The 22,239-nt window shown below is 34.8% G+C and overlaps 1 protein-coding gene across 2 annotated transcripts in view; it reads left to right on the top strand.

Annotated features, from left to right (window-relative positions):
* Positions 1-22,239, top strand: part of SPIN4 (spindlin family member 4) — a 245,370-nt gene that overhangs the window by 193,792 nt on the left and 29,339 nt on the right. The window lies entirely within an intron of this gene.

The raw sequence follows: 22,239 nt of genomic DNA, 5'->3' as shown, positions 1-22,239 counted from the left end.
CATGTGGGAGGATGAACTCCCTCATGTCCATCACCTCAGATAACAAATCCTGGTTGTCAGTTTTGATGAATTTGACACACATGTGACAAGCCTACAAGGCCGTCTATGATCTGGTGCTTGATCGCCTGCTGACTATAGGTTGTAATGCTATCCTCCTTGCTCAATTTATTCCAGCTAGTGGGCCTTTCTGTTCTCTAAAACACTGAGTTCACACCAGCCTCAGAGCTTTTGCATTCACTGTTCCAATTGCCTGGGATATATTTCAACCAGATCTTCCTATGGCAGACTCCATTCACTTCAAATGTAATTTTTATGGTCCTTTGTAATACTGACTACCCACATCACATCTTTCTCTTTTCCCTTATCTCTCTTATTTTTCATAATTCTTATTACAACCTGATATTATATTATATACTTACTTGTTTATTTGCTTATCAGTTTGTCCCTTCGCTAGAATATGAACTCCTTGAGAGCAAGGACTGTCTGTTTTGTTTACTGCTCAGTTCCCAGGAGAGATATGGAACAAAGGAATGTCTATCATTTGAAGTACTTTACAAATTGAAGTACTTGCTCGTGGTGAAGTTATTCATATGAAATATATATTTACTTACAAGACCTTTGACAAAGAATATCTCCTCAACCAAACTCTAGCCAGGCTCCTCTGAGCCCTCTTATCAACTAGACCTCAACGTTGGCCTATAAAAACACTTGAATAAATACTAACATAGTTTCTAACAGCTCCAGGCTACATCCCTAGGATGACTCTTGTCCCCCTTAAAGTGCCTGCTTGAGAAAACAAAAAGCTTCTCAAAAAATTTACTGTTTTTTCAGTCAAAACCTTAAAATGGAAGACCTGTCTCCAGATCTGTGTGGGAGGGAAGGAATCTAACTTCAAGAAGCACCAGTTAACAAATCCAGGTAGATTTCACATGGATTAACCCAATCCTTTCCCTTTTTTTGTAATTTTTCATTTTCCTAACTCTATTAAGCCTCTACTCAATCCCCTTTCTATTCCCTCATTCTCCTTTTAAAATACCCTGTTACCTCTGCACAAATCAAATTTGAGTTTAGTTAACACTGGACTCTTTTATTTATTGCAATACTATATTCATAATTTAAAAGACAATCTCTAAAATAAATGGTGCTGGGAAAAAAATGGATATTCACTGTAAAAGAATAAAACTACTACTGTATCATACCACTCACAAAAATTAACTTGAAATGGGCTAAAGACTTAAATGTAAGACTGGAAACCATAAAACTTCTAGAAGAAAACAGAAGAAAAAGCTCCTTGAAATGGGTCTTGACAATGATTTTTTGGATATGACACCTAAAGCTCAAGCAACAAAATCAAAAATAAACAAGTGGGACTACATCAAATTAAAAAGATTCTGGACACCAAAATACATGATCAGCTAAAAGAAAAGAAAATGTATGGAATGAGAAAAATATTTGCAAAACATATATCTGATAAGGAATTACCATCCAAAATATACAAATAACTCATACAACTCAGTAGCAAATAAAATTAAAAAAATAAAAAACGGGCAAAAGACCTGAATAGACATTTTTCCAAAGAAAATATATGAATGGCCAATAGGCACATGAAAGGTGCTCAACATTAGTGATAATTATGGAAATGCAAGTAAAAACCACAATATCTCCTCATGCCATGTTAAAATAACTGTTATTAAAGACAAAAAATAGCAAATGCCAGCAAGGATATGGAGAAAAGGGAACGCTTGTGCACTGTTAGTGGAATTGTAAATTGTTACAGCCATTATGAAAAATAGTATGCAGATTCTTCAAAAAATTAAAAATAGAACTACCATATGATCTGGTAATTTCACTTCTGGGAATATATCTGAAGGATATAAAAACACTATGTCGAAGAGATAGCTGCACACCCCATGTTCATAGCAGCATTATTTACAATAGACAAGACATGGAAATAACTTCAGTGTCCAATGACAGATGAATATATCTGTCATAAGTACAAACTCATAGAAAAAGAGATCAGATTTGTGGTTAGTGGGGGATAAGGGGTGGGGGGAATTGGGTAAAAGTCATCAAAAGTTACAGACTTCCAGTTATGAGATGAATAAGTTCTGGGGGTGTAATGTACAACCTGATGACTATAGTTAACACTGCTGTATTAGTATGTTTGAAAGTTGTTAAGAGAGTAGATTCCAAGAATTTCCATCACAAGGGAAAAAAATGTTTTTTTCTTCTTTTTCTTTTTGAGTTTTTTTGTATATGAGATGGTGGATGTTAACTAAACTTATTGCAGTAATCATTTCACAATATATGAAAGTCAAGTCATTATGTTGTACACCTTAAATTTATGCATTGCTACATGTCAATTATATCACAATAAAACTGAGGAAAAAAAATCTGTCCTTACCACTTTAACTAGAGTCTAGGTTTGTTTATCTTTGACACCTTTTATAGAGCAAAGCATATACATTTGAGATAACCTTATTCCTATTATTATTGGCACAGTGAAACTATAGAAGAATATCAACTTTTATATTAATGTCTTTTCCAAAACAATATAAGAAGTCATATGTAATTTTTCTGGTTTTTGATGCCATAGTGGAAGAACCACCTTTCCAAATAAATTGACATTGGCTTAATTTGGTTTAAAACATATTCTTAAGAAAGAAAAACTAGTAAAATTTCAGGAATGCAAGAATATTTCCCTACACACTTTTTTTAGCATGAACTATTCCAAATTTAAAATACTGAAAATGTCCTTAACTTCCTGATTCCTGAAAGGGTTGTTCTTGGCTCAAAAATATTTTTAAGGGTTTTGAATTCCTTGTAGATTTATATAGCATTGTGACAGGTTTAAATTCTTCAAAATACATGTAGAGGGCTTTATTTGTTTTGTTTTGTTTTGTTTGGATCTTCCTATACATTTTTAAGTTCCAACATTCATCAAAAAAAAAGCAGGCAGACATAGAATAAACAGAGCAACACGTTATTTAAAGCCAATGACAGTAATCAAGGCCAAATGACACACGAGACTGTAAGAAGCAGCTAGAAAGCCCTTACCTTTATCCAATTTTCTCTTTCTCTATTTTACTTGAGATTTATGAACAAGGGGAATTTACTCCCTGTGTAGATTGTTTTAAACATTGGCAAAAGAGAGCGTGTGAAATCACACACATACTGAACTATCCAGTAATATAGCTACAGTGCATTTCCCTAATCTGTCACATTGGTGCATAATCAAGGTGGCTTTTATAAAGAAAATTATTATGGTATTATAAATTTTTATGCCTACAGTATTAGCCATTGTCAAATACTCTTGACTTTCTTCCTCTGAACTTTCTTCCATATTCTTGACATTATTAGATTCTTAGGTCATACATGGTATAAACAAAAGACTTGGCTGACACAGCATTGTTGGAGAGCTAACTTTAAACATAATAAAGAGTTCCTATTATATCTACTTGAATATTTTGAGTAACATCTCCCAACTACTGTCCTACCAGAGTGTTTTCTTTACAATTTTGAGTTATATAGCCCTTTTGCAAGCAAACACAGCCATTTTGTTTTCTATATTGTATTGTTAAAATATTAAGTTTCAGAAAATTTTGTCCATAATCTGACCATTTAAAAAACTCAAAGTCATCCTTGTCTATATTAAACCTCAAACTGAAATTATGCCTTGCAAAAGTTTTATATCTCCCTCCCTTATTATTTTTTTAACATCTTTATTGGAGTATAATTGCTTTACAATGGTGTGTTAGTTTCTGCTTTATAACAAAGTGAATCAGCTATACATATATACTTTTAGTTTGGTTCCATTGTTTTTAAACTTCTCACAATAAAACAGAATAAATAAACAACATTCTGATGTGGCACAGGAAGAGGGTTTCCTTTGACTATATTTTAGGAAGTAGCTAGACTTGTGTTGCTGAGCAAGACAAATAAATGAGACCATTGTATTGCTTTAGGTTAAAACAACAATTACAGAGCAACTTCCCCATAGCAAGTGCCACTTGAAGTTAAGTAAGTGCATAAAAAAGTAATGAGACCTTGATAACTGCTGCATTGGGAAAATAACTTCTAAAAAGGTGAAAATAGCAGCACTGAATTCTTTGCAATCAGTTGATAGCTCTCATTTTCAGTCAAAGATTTAACTCCCTACTGGAGACAAGGCCAAAATTTGTGGCTGGTCCATTACATGAACCTAGAAAACACTTTAAAATTCTACATTTCTAGAACAAGCCACATGGGCAAACAAAAGTAGCCAAGAAAGCTGACCTGAGCCTTTAGAAGGCTTTATTTTGCCTATATTAAAAGGTGATTTAAGAAATGAGTTACAATTACAAAGCTACAAATATTAAAACCATATGGTACTGGTGTTAAGATAGACATATAGATCAATGGAACAGAATAAAGACCCCAGAAGTAAATCCATGCATTTACAGTCAACTCACCCTTTAACAAGTGTGCTGAGAACACACAATGAGCAAATGATAATCTCTTCAGTAAATGATGCTGGTAAAGCTGGATATCCCATGCAAAAGAATGGAATTGGACCCTTATCCCACATCATATACAAAAATCAACTCAAAATTGATTACAGACTTGAGCATAACACCTGAAATAGTAAATGACTAGAAGAAAACATAAGGGAAAAAATCCTTAATATTAGTCTTGGCAATGACATTTTAAATAAGACACCAAAAGCACATGCACCAAAAGCAGAAAGACAAGTGGGATTGCATCAAATAAAAAAGCTTCTGAACAGCAAAGGAAACAATCAACAGAATGAAAGGTAGCCTACAGAATGGGAGAAAATATTTGCAAACCATATATCTGATAAGTAGCAAATATTAAAATTATATAATGAAATCATAACTCAGAGTAAAAACAAACCAGAATAAATTGATTAAAATATGAGCAAAGTAACTGAATAGATATTTCTTTAAAGAAGACCTCCAAAAGGCCAACAAGTACATGAAAATATGCTCAAATCACTATTCATCAGGGAAATGCAAATCAAAACCACAATGAAATATCATGTCACACCTGTTAGAATGAGATATCATCTCACACCGGTCAGAATGGCAATCATCAGAAAATCTACAAACAATAAATCCTGGAGAGGGTGTGGAGAAAAGGGAACCCTCTTGTACTGTTGGTGGGAATGTACATTGACACAGCCACTATGGAGAACAGTATGGAGGTTCCTTAAAAAAACTAAAAAGAGAACTACCATACGACCCAGCAGTCCCACTACTGGGCATATACCCTGAGAAAACCATAATTCAAAAAGAGTCATGTAACAAAATGTTCATTGCATCTCTATTTACAATAGCCAGGACATGGAAGCAACCTAAGTGTCCATCAACAGATGAATGGATAAAGAAGATGTGGCACATATATATAATGGAATATTATTCAGCCATAAAAAGAGTTATTTGTAATGAGATGGATGGACCTAGAGTCTGTCATACATAGTGAAGTAAGTCAGAAAGAGAAAAACAAATACTATATGCTAACACATATATATATGGAATCTAAAAAAAAAAAAAAAGGTCATGAAGGACCTAAGGGCAAGACGGGAATAAAGACACAGACCTACTAGAGAATGGACTTGAGGATACAGGGAGGGTGAAGTGTAAGCTGGGACAAAGTAAGAGAGTGGCATGGACATATATACACTACCAAACGTAAAATAGACAGCTAGTGGGAAGCAGCTGCATAGCACAGGGAGATCAGCTAGGTGCTTTGTGACCACCTAGAGGGATGGGATAGGGAGGGTGGGAGGGAGGGAGACACAAGAGGGAAGAGATATGGGGACATATGTATATGTATAACTGATTCACTTTGTTATAAAGCAGAAACTAACACACCATTGTAAAGCAATTATACTGTAATAAAGATGTTTAAAAAAGAAAAAAGAAAATGTGATATACACACACACACACACACACACACATGCAAAATGGAATAGTAACGGCCTTAAAAAAAGCATGAAATCCTGACACTTGTGACAACATGGATAAACCTGGAGGACATTATGATAAGTGAAATAATCCAGCCACAGTAAGACAAATATTGCATAATCTCATGTGTATATGGAATCTAAAATATTCAAACTCATAGTAACAGAGAAAAATCATGGTTGCCAGGGTTTGGGATTGGGAAAGTGATGAAATGTTTGTCAAAGTGTACAAAGTTTCAGTTATGCAAGATGTATAAGTTCTGGAGATCTAATATAGTGACTATAGTTAACAATACTGTGTTGTATACTTGAAATTTGCTAACAGGGTAGATCTTAAGTGGTCTCACCACAAAAAAATTAGGTAACTATATGAGGTAATACATATGCTAATTAGTTTGACTGTGGTTGTTTCACAATGTATACACATATAAAAACACCAAGTTGCACTGTTAAAATACATATAATTTTAATTGTCAATTATACCTCAACAAAGCTGAATTTAAAAAAAGATATGAGAGAAAAACTATTTAGCCTTGCTAATCGACAACCTTCCACCCTGCTAACGTTTCCTCTTAGGTTGATTGCGTCCAATTTTCAGAAAGACAGGGAAAGCTTGTGAAGGCTTGAACTGTGAAAATGGGTGTTTGGGTGGTAACACATTTCTACTTAACTTTGGGATACAGCCAGCTTTGGCTCAACTTGACTAGCCTTCTCTAAACATTTTTTTTTTTAGTCATATGTATACAATTTTAACACAGTCAAGAACATTGACACAATTCGCCTATGTTTTGTCAAGTCCACTCAGAGGAGGATTTCATTTTAGCTGATCCCATCAGTGTGTTAGAAATGTATACTATGGAATGTTTATATATTAATTTGCATGCATTTCCTACCTTAAAGCAATTTAAAATGACTGTATATGTTTTCATAAAAGTCACCAGTGACTTCTTTAAGCCAGATCCTGTATCTTTGTCACTGACTGGACTTTTTGGCAGCAGTTGTTACTATTGACCAAAGGACTGAGATGGGAATGGGGAGGGGGCATGGGTTAGAGTTGATGAAACTAATTCCTTGCCTATATAAGGATATAGGCTATAAAGAGAGAGATGAATGGGAGCTTTGCCAAAAATAGACAGTGGGCCATTATTGGTACGGAAATAGGTAGGAGAAGCCTGATTATTATCTTAGGCTTGATTCATTGAGCAAATAATATGGAATTTACATAAAGAGATGTTGACTAAGTAAAGTGGTAATTATGAGTTTAGCAGTTCTAGTACAGAGAGACTGAGGGAGGATGAATTAGAATCACTTGTCCTGTTATTTTTCTTTCGTATTTTGGTTTCATTAACTCTCTGGGTTTAAAAAAATGCAATTTTTAACATTTTTATGATATTGTGTTCATATCATAAAGAAAAATCATTCTAATCCAATGAAAATTACGAGGATGTTATTCTCCCATAAAAGGGTAATGCCCAAGTTGTAATGTCAAGTTATAAATCCCAAATTGCCTTGTCATTACTACACATATGGTTCTAGTTATAAAATGATCATGACTTCCTAAGTATATGGAAAATCTGAAAATGGTTAAATTAAATTATTGATATGTGCTAAATCTGAGTCTTGTAACTCAAAGAAAGAATATTTACACATTAAAGCCCTTGGGAACAGAAGCATAGAGAAATGTATTTATTTGGATTTATTGTAATGTTTCTCAAAGTGAAGGTCTGGGGAGGTTGTGAAACAAGTATCATTATAGAATTGACCACAGACATTCTGGATCAGAGTCTCTGAGGCATGGGACCTGGGATATGTTTATATTGCAAGCTTTGCAGCAAAGTCTAATGCCTAATAAAAGTTGAGGTCCACTGACTTAAGGTGTAATCTTTGGTTCCACCCCAGACTGGCTCCAAGCCAGATCTCCTTTTCAGCCTGTATCCCATGGACTTTGAAAAAGTTCTTGAGAATAAAGAATATGTCTTAGTGGACAGGTATGAAGTTCAGTACTCTGAATTTCCTTAAACAGGTGTAAATACTATTTCCTTTTTATTGACCTTTCTTTGGTCCGAGCATTCCTTTTGGAGAACTATAAGGCTGAGTTTCAATGGCTTTTTTGTTTTTAAAGACTGTCCCTTTCCAAAGCATGTACATATGTTATAATTTTGCTTCTATAGAGGTAATCTAACATGTAGTTCTAAACAATATGGGAATATAAAGTGATTGCCATGCCTCCTGGAAAACATATGTATGGGTGGTGGGTTTTGGGGTGATTTTTTTTTCTTTCATTTTTACATTTTTTTGTATAGTTCGAGTTTCTCATAGTGAGCTAACCCTTCCTCTAAGCAGTCTCTATTCTCAAAAACTATGGTCTAAAGGTTCCTATCTCAGCTGTGGGATTGGGAAACAACTCCTTGATGATCGTTTGGGAATTTTTCAGTTCAGTCATGTCCAATCTAAGTTTCACTTACTTTATAACTGTGTTTTGTTTCAGTGTAGAGCAACAGAAAATTGCTATTTTTTATTAATCTCATAATAAAATAACCCTTCACTTTAAGAGGTTTTTTTAGCAACCCACTTACAGGATTGTGGTGGGGGTTCTATTGTGTCATTGTTCTTTCTTTATGGAAGAAAATTCATGTATCAAGGGAAAAAGCTAAGGACTAGTTCCTCAGATAATTCTCATTAGTCAGAGAACTTACTGTTTTCAAAATAATTTTCAAACAAATACCTAAAAAATAAAAGTTGCAGTTTATGCTTTACCTTAAACTTTAGGGTGGTAATAGCTTTTTAAATATATTACATACAAAATAGAACATATGCAATATTTGTGATTTCATAGTAATTGAACCCAATCTGATTTTGTAATAAGTAAGAACTTTAAAAAAAACAGAAGTAAAATTCATTACTCTTAGTGAACCAGCAGAGTAAGCTTTGAAATTCTGTTTTATAAGGTCATTTTTAAATTTATCTGTGTTTCTTCATATATAACAAATTGAAGTGATCTTATATTCAAATAGTATTATTCTTTAGCTTAAAACATTAAACAGACCTTCTACCTAAATAAATTCCATATTGTTTTCTGAAAAGTAGGAGGTAGATAGTATTTTCCTTCTTTTATATATACTAAACTGCCACAGGAAGTATGAGTCATTCGGAAATATAGTAACAGGGTTGAATAATAAAACCCAGGATTTTTAGTGCTAGTTTATTACTCTCCCTAATATAGAGGGTTTTTTCTCTCTGCTCATTGATTCTACCCATCCCCTATAGCTTTAAAAAGCTATTTTTGCAAAAATAAAAAAATAACTATACTTAGGATCAAACTAACAGAGAAAATTTAGTTGGCTTTTAATCACTGGTCTCCATCTTCAATCCAGTACTTAGAGGAAATCTTTGATAATTGGATGAACATAGTCAAATGCTAAACCAACACCCTTGATAATCAAAGCCAAAGCCTTTATTCAGAATATATCCAATTGGCCAACTCACAATTTTACTCTTCTCATCAACTCTCACTATCAAACCTGCCAAAATACTATATGACAAAATAAGATTTTTACAGGCAATTTAGCAGCTCCACAAATCTCTGTACAGTTCCCAAGAGGGAAAACAAAAATCTTGATCTGTTGATTTAAAAATGCTCTGTCACTTTACTCTCAGCTTACTTAGCTGCATTTTCTCCTTATAAAAATTTACACGCACTGGTTAACTGGAAAACTACACCCCAAACTCATTTCTTAATCCCAGCTTTCTTTCCCAGCTTTTCATTTTCATTGAATCATAGAAATTTGGAGCAAGAAAGGACTTTAGAGCTGAATCAGTCCAAAACTCTTATTTTTTGTCTGATGAAATGGAAGCAAAGAGAGATTTAATGACTTCTTCAAAGTTGCATACTTATTTTTTCCTGTAAATAAAATAACATTTTTTATTATTTACTTTGATAAGAAATATTATCATATTATATAATTTTCTGCATCTTATTTGTTATTCATATATAGAACAATTTTCCTTATCTATTAAATTTTACGACTTCAGCTCTTTTTCTTTTTTTAAAAAAATGAGATAATTGTGGATTCACATGCTGTTGTAAGAAATAATAGAGATATTCTGTGTACTTTTTGCCCAGTAAACTCCAGTGGTAACACTTGGCATTATTAGAGTGCAAAATCACACCAAGAAACTGACATTGATAAAATCTGTCAAATTTATTCAGATTTCACCAGTTATATGTGGACTTCTGTGTGTGTGTATTTACTACTATGCAGTTTTATCACACGTGTAGACTAGTGTGACAACTACCACAGTCAAGATGAAAAAGAGTTCCACCACAAAGATACCTCAAGTCACCCATTTTTAACTAAAACCAACTCTCTCCCACTCCAGATCCCTAATCCTTGGAAGTCATTAAACTATAATTTGTCATTTAAAGAATGCTATATAAATATAATAATACAGTACGTAACATTTTGAGACTGGCTTTTTTATGACTCAGCATAATTCCTTACAATACAAATACAAAATTTGATATTATCAATAGCATGTTCCTTTTTATTGCTGAGTGGTATTCCATGGTATGGCTGAATTATTGTATTTTAGTCATTCACCATGGAGGACATGTGGTTTGTTTCTACATTTTATGAATTATGAATAAAGCTTCTATGATCACTTACATACATGTTTTTGTATAAACATAAGTCTTTATTTCTCTAACATACATGTCCAAGAGTATAATTGCTGATTTATATAGTATTTCCATGTTTATTTTTGTAAGAAACTGCCAAATGTTCTCCAGGGAAAATACATCATTTTCTTTTTCTCCACTGGTTACAAATTAATTATTTTATTTTTACTTAACATCTTTATTGGACTATAATTGCTTTAAAATGGTGTGATAGTTTCTGCTTTACAACAAAGTGAATCAGCTATACATATACACATATCACCATATCTCCTCCCTCTTGCGTCTCCCCCTCACACTCCATATCCCTTCCCTCTAGGTGGTCACAGAGCACCGAGCTGAGCACCCTGTGCTATGCAGTTGCTTCCCACTAGCTATCAATTATATATTTGCTAGTGTATATATGTCCATGCCACTCTCACTTTGTCCCAGCTTACCCTTCCCCCTCCCCGTGGCCTCAAGTCCATTCTCTACAACTGCGTCTTTATTCCTGTCCTGCCCCTAGGTTCTTCAGGACCATTTATTTATTTATTTATTTATTTAGATTCCATATATATGTGTTAGCATATGGTATTTGTTTTGCTCTTTCTGACTTACTTCACTCTCTATGACAGACTCTAGGTCCATCCACATCACTACAAATAACTTAATTTCATTTCTTTTTATGCCTGAGTAATATTCCATTGTATATATGTGCCACATTTTCTTTATCCATTCACCTGTCGATGGACAAGCTTCCATGTCCTGGCTACTGTAAATAGAGCTGCGATGAACATTGTGGTACATGACTCTTTTTGAATTGTGGCTTTCTCAGGGTATATGCAAAGTACTGGGATTGTTGGGTCATATAGTAGATCTATTTTTAGTTTTTTTAAGGAACGTCCATACTGTTCTCCATAGTGGCTGTACCAATTTACATTCCCACCAACAGTGCAAGAGGGTTCCCTTTTCTCCACACCCTCTCCAGAACTTTTTGTTTCTAGATTTTTGATGATGGCCATTCTGAATGGTGTGAGGTGATGCCTCATTGTAGTTTTGATTTGCATTTCTCTAATGATTAGTGATGTTGAGCATCCTTTCATATGTTTGTTAGCAATCTGTATGTCTTCTTTGGAGAAATGTCTATTTAGGTCATCTGCCCATTTTTGGATTGGATTTTTTGGTTTTTTGATATAGAGCTGCATGAGTTGCTTGTACATTTTGGAGATTAATCCTTTGTCAGTTGCTTCCTTTGCAAATATTTTCTCCCATTCTGAGGGTTGTCTTTTCATTTTATTTATGCTTTCCTTTGCTGTGCAGAAGGTTTACAGTTTCATTAGGTCCCATTTGTCTATTTTTGTTTTTATTTCCATTTTTTTATTAGGTGGGTCAAAAAGGATCTTGCTGTGATTTATGTCATAGAGTGTTCTGCCTATGTTTTCTTCTAAGAGTTTTATAGTGTCTGGCATTACATTTAAGTCTTTAATCCATTTTGAGATTTTTTTTTGTTTATGGTGTTAGGTAGTGGTCTAATTTAATTCATTTACATGTAGCTGTCCACTTTTCCCAGCACCATTTATTGAAGAGGCTGTCTTTTCTCCATTGTATATTCTTGCCTCTTTTATCAAAGATAAGGTGACCATATGTGCGTGGGTTGATCTCTGGGCTTTCTATCCTGTTCTATTGATCTATATTTCTGTTTTTGTGCCAGTACCATAATGTCTTAATTACTGTAGCTTTGTAGTATAGTCTGAAGTCCAGGAGCCTGATTCCTCCAGTTGTGTTTTTTGTTCTCAAGATTGCTTTGCCTCTTCAGAGTCTTTTGTGATTCCATACAAATTTTGAAATTTGTTGTTCTAGTTCTGTGAAAAATGCCATTCATAGTTTGATAGGGATTGCATTGATTCTGTAGATAACTTTGGGTGGTAGAGTCATTTTCACAATGTTGATTCTTCCAATCCAAGAACATGGTATATCTCTCCATCTGTTTGCATCATCTTTAATTCCTTTCATCAGTGTCTTATAACTTTCTGCATACAGGTCTTTTGTCTCCTTAGGTAGGTATATTCCTAATTATTTTATTCTTTCTGTTGCAATGGTAAATGTAACAAATCTTTCCTTAAATTTTCTTTCAGATTTTTTGTCATTAGTGTATAGGAATGCAAGAGATTTCTGTGCATTAATTTTGTATCCTGCTACTTAACCAAATTCATTGATTAGCTCTAGTAGTGTTCTGGTAGCATCTTTAGGATTCTATATGTACAGTATCATGTCATCTGCAAACAGTGACAGCTTTAATTCTTCGTTTCCGATTTGGATTCCTTTTACTTCTTTTTTTTCTCCGATTGCTGTGGCTAAAACTTCCAAAACTATGTTGAATAAGAGTGGTGAGAGTGGACAACCTTGTCATGTTCCTGATCCTAGAGGAAATGGTTTCAGTTTTTCACCATTGAGAATGACGTTAGCTGTGGGTTTGTCATATATGGTCTTTATTATTTGGTCTCAATAGATACAAAAAAAGATTTCAATTTTCTTTTTCTGCATTTATTGAAATGATCATATGTTTTTTTTCCTTCAATTAGTTAATATGGTTTATCACATTGATTTATTTTTGTATACTGAGGAATCCTTGCATTCCTGGAGTAAACCCCACTTGATCATCGGATATGATCCTGTTAATGTGTTGTTGGCTTCTGTTTGCTAGTATTTTGTTGAGGATTTGTGCATCTATGTTCAACAGTGATATTGGCCTGTAGTTTTCTTTCCTTGTGACACGTTTGTCTGGTTTTAGTATCAGGGTGATGGTGGCCTCGTAGAATGAGTTTCGGAGTGTTCCTCCCTCTGCTATATTTTGGAAGAGCTTGAGAAGGATAAGTGTTAGCTCTTCTCCAAATGTTTGTTAAGATCCACCTGTAAAGTGATCTGGCCCTGGGCTTTTATTTGTTTGAAGATGTTTAATCACTGTCTCAATTCCAGTGCCCGTGATTGGTGTGTTATATTTTCTATTTCTTCCTCGTTCAGTCTCAGAATGTTGTGCTTTTCTAGGAACTTGTCCATTTCTTCCCGGTTGTCCATTTTATTGGCATAGAGTTGCTTGTAGTAATCTCTCATGATCCTTTGTATTTCTGCAGTGTCAGTTGTTACTTCTTTTTTATTTCTAATTCTACTGATTTGAGTCTTCTCCCTTTTTCTCTTGATGAGTCTGGCTAATGGTTTATCAATTTTGCTTATCATTTCAAAGAACCAGCTTTTAATTTTATTGATCTTTGCTATAATTTCCTTCATTTCTTTTTCATTTATTTCTGATCTGATCTTTATGACTTCTTTCCTTCTGCTAAGTTTGGGGCTTTTTGTTCTTCTTTCTCTAATTGCTTTAGGGGTAAGGTTAGGTTGTTTATTTGAGATGTTTCTTGTTTCTTGAGGTAAGATTGTATTGCTATAAACTTCCCTCTTAGAACTGCTTTTGCTGCATCCCATAGGTTTTGCATTGTGTTTTCATTGTCATTTGTTTATAGGCACTTTTTGATTACCTCATTGATTTCTTCAGTGATCTATTGGTTATTTAGTAGTGTATTGTTTAGCCTCCATGTGTTTGTATTTTTTACAGGTTTTTTCCTGTAATTGATAACTAGTCTCATAGCGCTGTGGTCAGAAAAGTTACTTGATATGATTTCAATTTTTTAAAATTTATCAAGGCTTGATTTGTGACCCAAGATATCATCTATCCTGGAGAACGTTCCATGAGCACTTGAGCAGAAAGTGAATTCTGTTGTTTTTGGATGGAATGTCCTATAAACATCAATTAAGTCCATCATGTTTAATGTATCATTTAAAGCTTGTGTTTTGTTATTCATTTTCATTTTGGATGATCTGTCCATTGGCGATAGTGGAATGTTAAAGTCCCCTACTATGATTTGTTTTGGTTGATTTCCGCTTTTATGGCTGTTACCATTTGCCTTATGTATTGAGGTCCTCCTTTGTTGAGTGCATAAATATTTACAATTGTTATATCCTCTTCATAGATTGATCCCTTGATCATTATGTAGTGTCCTTCTTTGTGTCTTTTAATAGTCTTTGTTTTAAAGACTATTTTGTCTCAAATGAGAATTGCTACTCCAGTTTTCTTTTAATTTACATTGCATGGAATAACATTTTCCATGCCCTCATTTTCAGTCTGTATGTGTCCCTAGGTCTGAAGTGGTTCTCTTGTAGACTGCATGTATACGGTTCTTGTTTTTGTGTCCATTCAGCCAGTCTGTGTCTTTTGGTGGGAGCATTTAATCCATTTACATTTAAGGTAATTATCGATATTTGTGTTCCTAATGCAATTATCTTAATTGCTTTGGGTTTTTTATTTTTTAACGTCTTTACTGGAGGATAATTGTTTTAAAATGCGGTGTTAGTTTCTACTTTATAACAAAGTAAATCACTTATACATATACATATGTCCCCATATCTCTTCCCTCTTGCATCTCCCTCCCTTCCACTCTCCCTATCTCACCCTTCTAGGTGGTCACAAATCACTGAGCTGATCTCCTTACGCTATGCAGCTGTTTCCCACTAGCTATATATTTTATGTTTGGTAGTGTATATATGTCCATTCCACTCTCTCATTTTGTCCCAGCTTACTCTTCCCCCTCCCCATATCCTCAAGTCCATTCTCTAGTAGGTCTGCATCTTTATTCCCATCTTACCCCTAGGTTCTTCATGACCATTTTTTTTTTTTACATTCCATATATATGTGTTAGCATACGGTATTTGTTTTTCTCTTTCTGTCTTACTTTACTCTGTATTACAGTCTCTAGGTCCATCCATCTCACTACAAATAAGTCAGTTTTGTTCCTTTTTATGGCTGAGTAATATTCCATTGTATATATGTGCCACATCTTCTTTTTCCACTCATGTGTTGATGGACACTTCGGGTGCTCTCATGTCCTGGCTATTGTAAACAGAGCTGAAATGAACATTTTGGTACATGAGTTTTTTTGAATTATGCTTTTCTCAGGGTAATATGCCCATTAGTGGGATTGCTGTGTCATATGGTAGTTCTATTTTTAGTTTTTTAAGGAACCTCCATACTGTTCACCATAGTGGTTGTATCAATTTACATTCCCACCAACAGTGCAAGAGGGTTCCCTTTTCTCCACACCCTCTCCAGCATTTATTGTTTCTACATTTTTTGATGATGACCATTCTGATCGGTGTGAGATGATATCTCATTGTAGTTTTCATTTACATTTCTCTAATGATTAAAGATGTTGAGCATTCTTTCATGTGTCTTTTGGCAATCTATATATCTGCTTTGGAGAAATGTCTATTTAGGTCTTCTGCCCATTTTTGGATTGGGTTGTTTGTTTTTTTAATATTGAGCTGCATGAGCTGCTTGTAAATTTTGGAGATCAATCCTTTGTCAGTTGCTTCATTTGCAGATATTGTTTCCCATTCTGAGGGATGTCTTTTCGTCTTGTTTATGGTTTCCTTTGCTGTGCAAAAGGTTTTAAGTTTCATTAGGTCCCATTTGTTTATTTTTGTTATTATTTCCATTTCTCTAGGAGGTGGGTCAAAAAGGATCTTGCTGTGATTTATGTCATACAGTATTCTGCCTATGTTTTCCTCTAAGAGTTTGATGGTGTCTGGCCTTACATTTAGGTCTTTAATCCATTTTGAGTTTATTTTTGTGTATGGTGTTAGGGAATGTTCTAATTTCATTCTTTTACATGTCCATTGGTGATAGTGGAATGTTCAGTTTTCCCAGAACCAGTTATTGAAGAGGTTGTCTTTTCTCCATTGTGTATTCTTGCCTCCTTTATCAAAGATAAGGTGACCATATGTGCATGGGTTTATCTCTCGGGTTTCTATCCTGTTCCTTGGATCTATATTTATGTTTCTGTGCCAGTACCATACTGTCTTGATTACTGTAGCTTTGTAGTATAGTCTGAAGTCAGGGAGCCTTGTTCCTCCACCTCCGTTTTTCTTTCTCAATGTTGCTTGGGCTATTAGGGGTCTTTTCTGTTTCCATACAAATTGTGAATTTTTTTCTTATAGTTCTGTGAAAAATGCCAGTGGTATTTTGCTAGGAATTGCATTGAATCTGTAAATTGCTTTGGGTAGTGGAGTCATTTTCACAATATTGATTCTTCCAATCCAAGAACATGGTATATCTCTCCATCTGTTTGTATCATCTTTAATTTCTTTAATCAGTGTCATAATTTTCTGCAGACAGGTCTTTTGTGTCCTTAGGTGGGTTTATTCCTAGATATTTTATTCTTTTTGTTGCAATGGTAAATAGGAGTGATTTCTTAATTTCTCTTTCAGATTTTTCATCATTACTCTATAGGAATGCAAGAGATTTCTGTGCATTAATTTTGTTTCCTGCTACTTTACCACATTCATTGCTTAGATCTAGTAGTTTTCTGGTAGCATCTTTAGGATTTTCTATGTATATTATCATGTCACCTGCAAACAGTGAAAAGTTTATTTCTTCTTTTCCAATTTGGATTCCATTTATTTCTTTTTCTTCTCTGATTGCTGTGGCTAAAACTTCCAAAACTATGGTGAATAATAGTGGTGAGAGTGGGCAACCTTGTCTTGCTCCTGATCTTAGTGGAAACGGTTTCAGTTTTTCACCATTGAGGATGATGTTGGCTGTGGGTTTGTCATATATGCCCTTTATTATGTTGAGGAAAGTTCCCTCTATGCCTACTTTCTGGAGGGTTTTTATCATAAATGGGTGTTGAATTTGTCGAAAGCTTTCTCTGAATCCACTGACATGATCATATGGTTTTTCTCCTTCAATTTGTTAACATGATGTATCTCGTTGATTAATTTGTGTATATTGAAGAATCCTTGCATTCCTGGGATAAACCCCACTTGATCATACTGTGTGGTCCTTTTAATGTGCTGTTGGATTCTGTTTGCTAGTATTTTGTTGAGGATTTTTGCATCTATGTTCATCAGTGATATTAGCCTGTAGTATTCTTTCTTTGTTACATCTTTGTCTGGTTTTGGTATCAGAGTGTTGGTGGGCTCGTAGAATGAGTTTGGGAGTATTCCTCCCTCTACTATATTTTGGAAGTGTTTGAGAAAAACAGGTGTTAGCTCTTTTCTAAATGTTTGACAGAAATCGCCTGTGAAGCCATCTGGTCCTGGGCTTTTGTTTGTTGGAAGAGTTTTAATCAGTTTCAATTTCAGTGCTTGTGATTGGTCTGTTCATATTTTCTATTTCCTCCTGGTTCAGTCTTGGAAGGTTGTGCATTTCTAAGAATTTGTCCATTTCTTCCAGATTGTCCATTTTATTGGCATATTGTTGCTTTTAGTAATCTCTCATGATCCTTTGTATTTCTGCAGTGTCAGTTGTTACTTCTCCTTTTTCTTTTTTAATTTTACTGATTTGAGTCTTCTCCCTTTTTTTTCTTGATAAGTCTGCCTAATGGTTTATCAATTTTGTTTATTTTCTCAAAGAAAGAGCTTTTAGTTTTATTGATCTTTGCTATCATTTCCTTCATTTCTTTTTCATTTATTTCTGAGCTGATCAAAATAGTTTCGTTCCTTCTGCTAACTTTGGGTTTTTTTTTTGTTGTTTTTCTTTCTCTAATTGCTTTAGGTGTAAGGTTAGGTTGTTTATTTGAGATGTTTCTTGTTTCTTAAGGTAGGATTGTATTGCTATAAACCTCCCTCTTAGGACTGCTTTTGCTGCATCCCATAGGTTTTGGGTCATCGTGTTTTCATTGTCATTTGTTTCTAGGTATTTTTTGATTTCCTCTTTGATTTCTTCAGTGATCTCTTGGTTATTAAGTAGTGTGCTGTTTAGCCTTCATTTCTTAAAGATTTCTTTCTTTTAATTGATATCTAGTCTCACAGCATTGTGGTTGGAAAAGTTACTTGATACGTTTTCAATTACTTAAATTTATCAAGGTTTGATTTGTGAACCAAGATATGATCTATCCTGGAGAATGTTCCATGAGCACTTAAGAAGAATGTGTATTCTGTTATTTTTGGATGGAATGTCCTATAAATATCAATTAAGTCCATCTTGTTTAATGTATCATTTAAAGCTTGTGTTTCCTTATTTATTTTTATTTTGGATGATCTGTCCATTGGTGAAAGTGGGGTGTTAAAATGCCCTAATATGATTGTGTTACTGTCAATTTCCCCTTTTATGGCTGTTAGTATTTGCCTTATGTATTGAGGTGCTCCTATGTTGGGTGCATAAATATTTACAATTGTTATATCTTCTTTTTGGATTTTTCCCTTGATCATTATGAAGTGTCCTTCTTTGTCTCTTGTAGTAGACTTTGTTTTAAAGTCCATTTTGTCTGATATGAGAATTGTTACTGCAGCTTTCTTTTGATTTCCATTTGCGTGGAATATCTTTTTCCATCCCCTCACTTTCAGTCTGTATGTGTCCCTAGGTCTGAAGTGGGTCTCTTGTAGACAGCATGTATACGGGTCATGTTTTTGTATCCATTCAGTCAATCTATGTCTTTTAGTTGGAGCATTTAAACCATTTACTTTTTAGGTAATTATCCGTATGTATGTTCTTAATACCATTTTCTTAATTGTTTTGGGTTTATTATTGTAGGTCTTTTCCTTCTCTTGTGTCTCTTGCCTAGAGAAGTTCCTTTAGCATTTGTTGTAAAGCTGGTTTGGTGGTGCTGAATTCTCTTAGCTTTTGCTTGTCTGTAAAGGTTTTAATTTCTCTGTCAAATCTGAATGAGATCCTAGCTGGCTAGAGTAACCTTTGTTGTAGATTTTCCTCCTTCATCACTTTAAATATGTCCTGCCACTCCCTTCTGGCTTGCAGAGTTTCTGCTGAAAGGTCAGCTGTTAACCTTATGGAGATTCCCTTATGTGTTATTAGTTGTTTTTCCCTTGCTGCTTTTAATGTTTGTTCTTTGTATTTAATTTTTGATAGTTTGATTAATATGTGTCTTGGCGTATTTCTCCTTGGATTTATCCTGTATAGGACTCTCTGTGCTTCCTGGAGTTGATTGACTCTTTCCTTTCCCATATTAGGGAAGTTTTGAACTGTAATCTCTTCATATATTTTCTCAGTCCCTTTCTTTTCTCTTCTTCTTCTGGAACCCTTATAATTCGAATGTTGGAGCGTTTAATGTTGTCCCAGAGGTCTCTAAGTCTATCCTCAGTTCTTTTCTTTCTTTTTTCTTTATTCTGCTCTCCGGTAGTTATTTCCACTACTTTATCTTCCAGGTCAGTTACCCGTTCTTCTGCCTCAGTTATTCTGCTACTGATTCCTTTTAGAGAATTTTAAATTTCATTTCTTGTGTTGTTCATCATTGTTTGTTTGCTCTTTAGTTCTTCTAGGTCCTTGTTAAACGTTTCTTGTATTTTCTCCATTCAATTTCCAAGATTTTGGATCATCCTTACTATCATTGCTCTGAATTCTTTTTCAGGTAGACTGCCTATTTCCTCTTCATTTGTTTGGTCTGGTCGGTTTTTACCTTGCTCCTTCATCTGCTGTGTATTTCTCTGTCTTCTCATTTCACTTAACTTGCTGTGTTTAGTGTCTCCTTTTTGCAGCCTTCAGTTCTTAGTTCCTGTTGTTTTTGCTCTCTGCTCCCAGTGGCTAATGTTTGTTCAGTTCCTTGTGTAGGCTTCCTGGTTGAGGGGACTGGTGCCTGTGTTTTGGTGAATAAGGTGGGATCTTGTCTCTCTGGTGGGCAGGACCATGTCCTGTGGTGTGTTTTGCAGTGTCTGTTACCTTATTATGAATTTAGGCATCCTGTCTGCTAATGGGTGGGTTTGTGTTCCTGTCTTGCTTGTTGTTTGGCATAGGGTGCCCTGCACCTTAGCTTGCTGGTCGTTGAGTGGAGTTGGGTCTTAGCATTGAGATGGAGATCTCTGGGAGAGCTTTTGCTGTTTGATATTATGGTGAGCCGGGAGGTCTCTGGTGGACCAGTGTCCTGAACTTGGCTCTCCCACCTCAGAGGCACAGGCCTGACACCCGGCCGGAGTGCCAAGACACTTTCAGCCACATGGCCAGGTACGTGTGGTGTTTCTTGCCTTTTGGGAAGTCTGAGGTCTTCTGCCAGTGTTCAGTATGTGTTCTATAGGCGTTTTTCCACATGTAGATGTATTTCTGTTGTATTTGTGGGGAGGAAGGTGATCTCCACGTCTTACTCCTCTGCCATCTTGAAGGTCTCCACCAGAATACATCATTTTACATTCTAACCATCAATGTTAGAGAGAGCTAGTTTCTCTGCATCATGGTCAACATTTGGTATGGTCACTATTTTTAAAATGTTAGCTATTTTAATAGATGTTTAGTGATATCTTATTATGGTAATAATTTATATTTTCCTAATGGCTAATGATCTCTTCATGTGCTTATTTGCTGACTGTATATCCTCTTTGTGAAATTTTTTGTTCATGTCTTTTACCATTTTCTAATTGGATTGTTGGCTATTTTACAGTTGAGTAAAATAATTTTACTTTATGTTTTCGAGATATGAGCCTTCTATTAGATGTATACATTGCAAATATTTTCTCACTTTCTGTAGCTTGTCTATTTATCCCCTTAACAGAGTGTTTCATAGAGCATTTTTTTTAATTTTAATGAGATCAAATTTATCAGTTGTTCCTATGAAGAATCCTACTTTTGGTGTCAAGTGTAAGAACTTTTCAGCTGGCACTGGGTACCAAAGATTTTCTTCTATATTTTTTGTAAAAGTTTTATAACTTTACATTTTACATTTTAGTTAGTTTTTCATTTCACGTTATTTTTTGTATAAGATAAGAGGTTTCCATGTAGGTTTTGTGTGTGTATGTGTGTGTGTGTGTGTGCATGTGTGCCTTGGGATGTCCAATTCCCCCAGCACCATTTGTTGAAAAAGCTATCCTTTCTCTAGTGAATTGCTTTTGAACATCTGTCAAAAATCAGGTGGATGGGGCTTCCCTGGTGGCGCAGTGGTTGAGAATCTGCCTGCCAATGCAGGGGACATGGGTTCGAACCTTGGTCTGGGAAGATCCCACATGCCATGGAGCAACTGGGCCCGTGAGCCACAATTACTGAGCCTGCGTGTCTGGAGCCCGTGCTCCACAACAAGAGAGGCCACGATAGTGAGAGGCCCACGCACCGTGATGAAGAGTGGCCCCCGCTTGCCACAACTAGAGAAAGCCCTCTCACAGAAACGAAGACCCAACACAGCCATAAAAATAAATAAAAAATTAAAAATTAAAAAAAAAAAAAACTTGCTTCCTAAAAAAAAAAAAAAAAAAAAAATCAGGTGGATGTAAATGTGAGTCATTTTCTGAGTTATCTCTCTGTGTGTCTGTTGGTCTGTAAGCACCATACTTCCTTGATTACTGTAGCTATGTAACTTTAAGGTAGAATGATTCTTTCTACTACATACTTCTGTTTCAAAAGTGTTTCAGACATTTTAGATATTGAACATTTCCATATAAATATAAGAAGAATCCTGTGTATTTCTATGAAAAACCTTGCTCGAATTTTCATAGAAATTGCATTAAATTCATAGATCATTTTGGAGAGAATCAACATCTTTATTAAGTTGAGTTCTGCAATCTGTGAACACTGTATATCCTTCTATTTACTTACATCTTTTTAAATTTCTGGCATTAACATTTAAAATTTTCAGTA

The sequence above is a fragment of the Balaenoptera borealis genome (genome assembly GCF_965194805.1).
Source record: "Balaenoptera borealis genome assembly, chromosome: X".
NCBI lineage: Eukaryota > Metazoa > Chordata > Mammalia > Artiodactyla > Balaenopteridae > Balaenoptera > Balaenoptera borealis.
The sequence above is the reverse complement of the archived record's forward strand: the minus strand, read 5'-3'. Positions and strand labels throughout refer to the sequence as shown.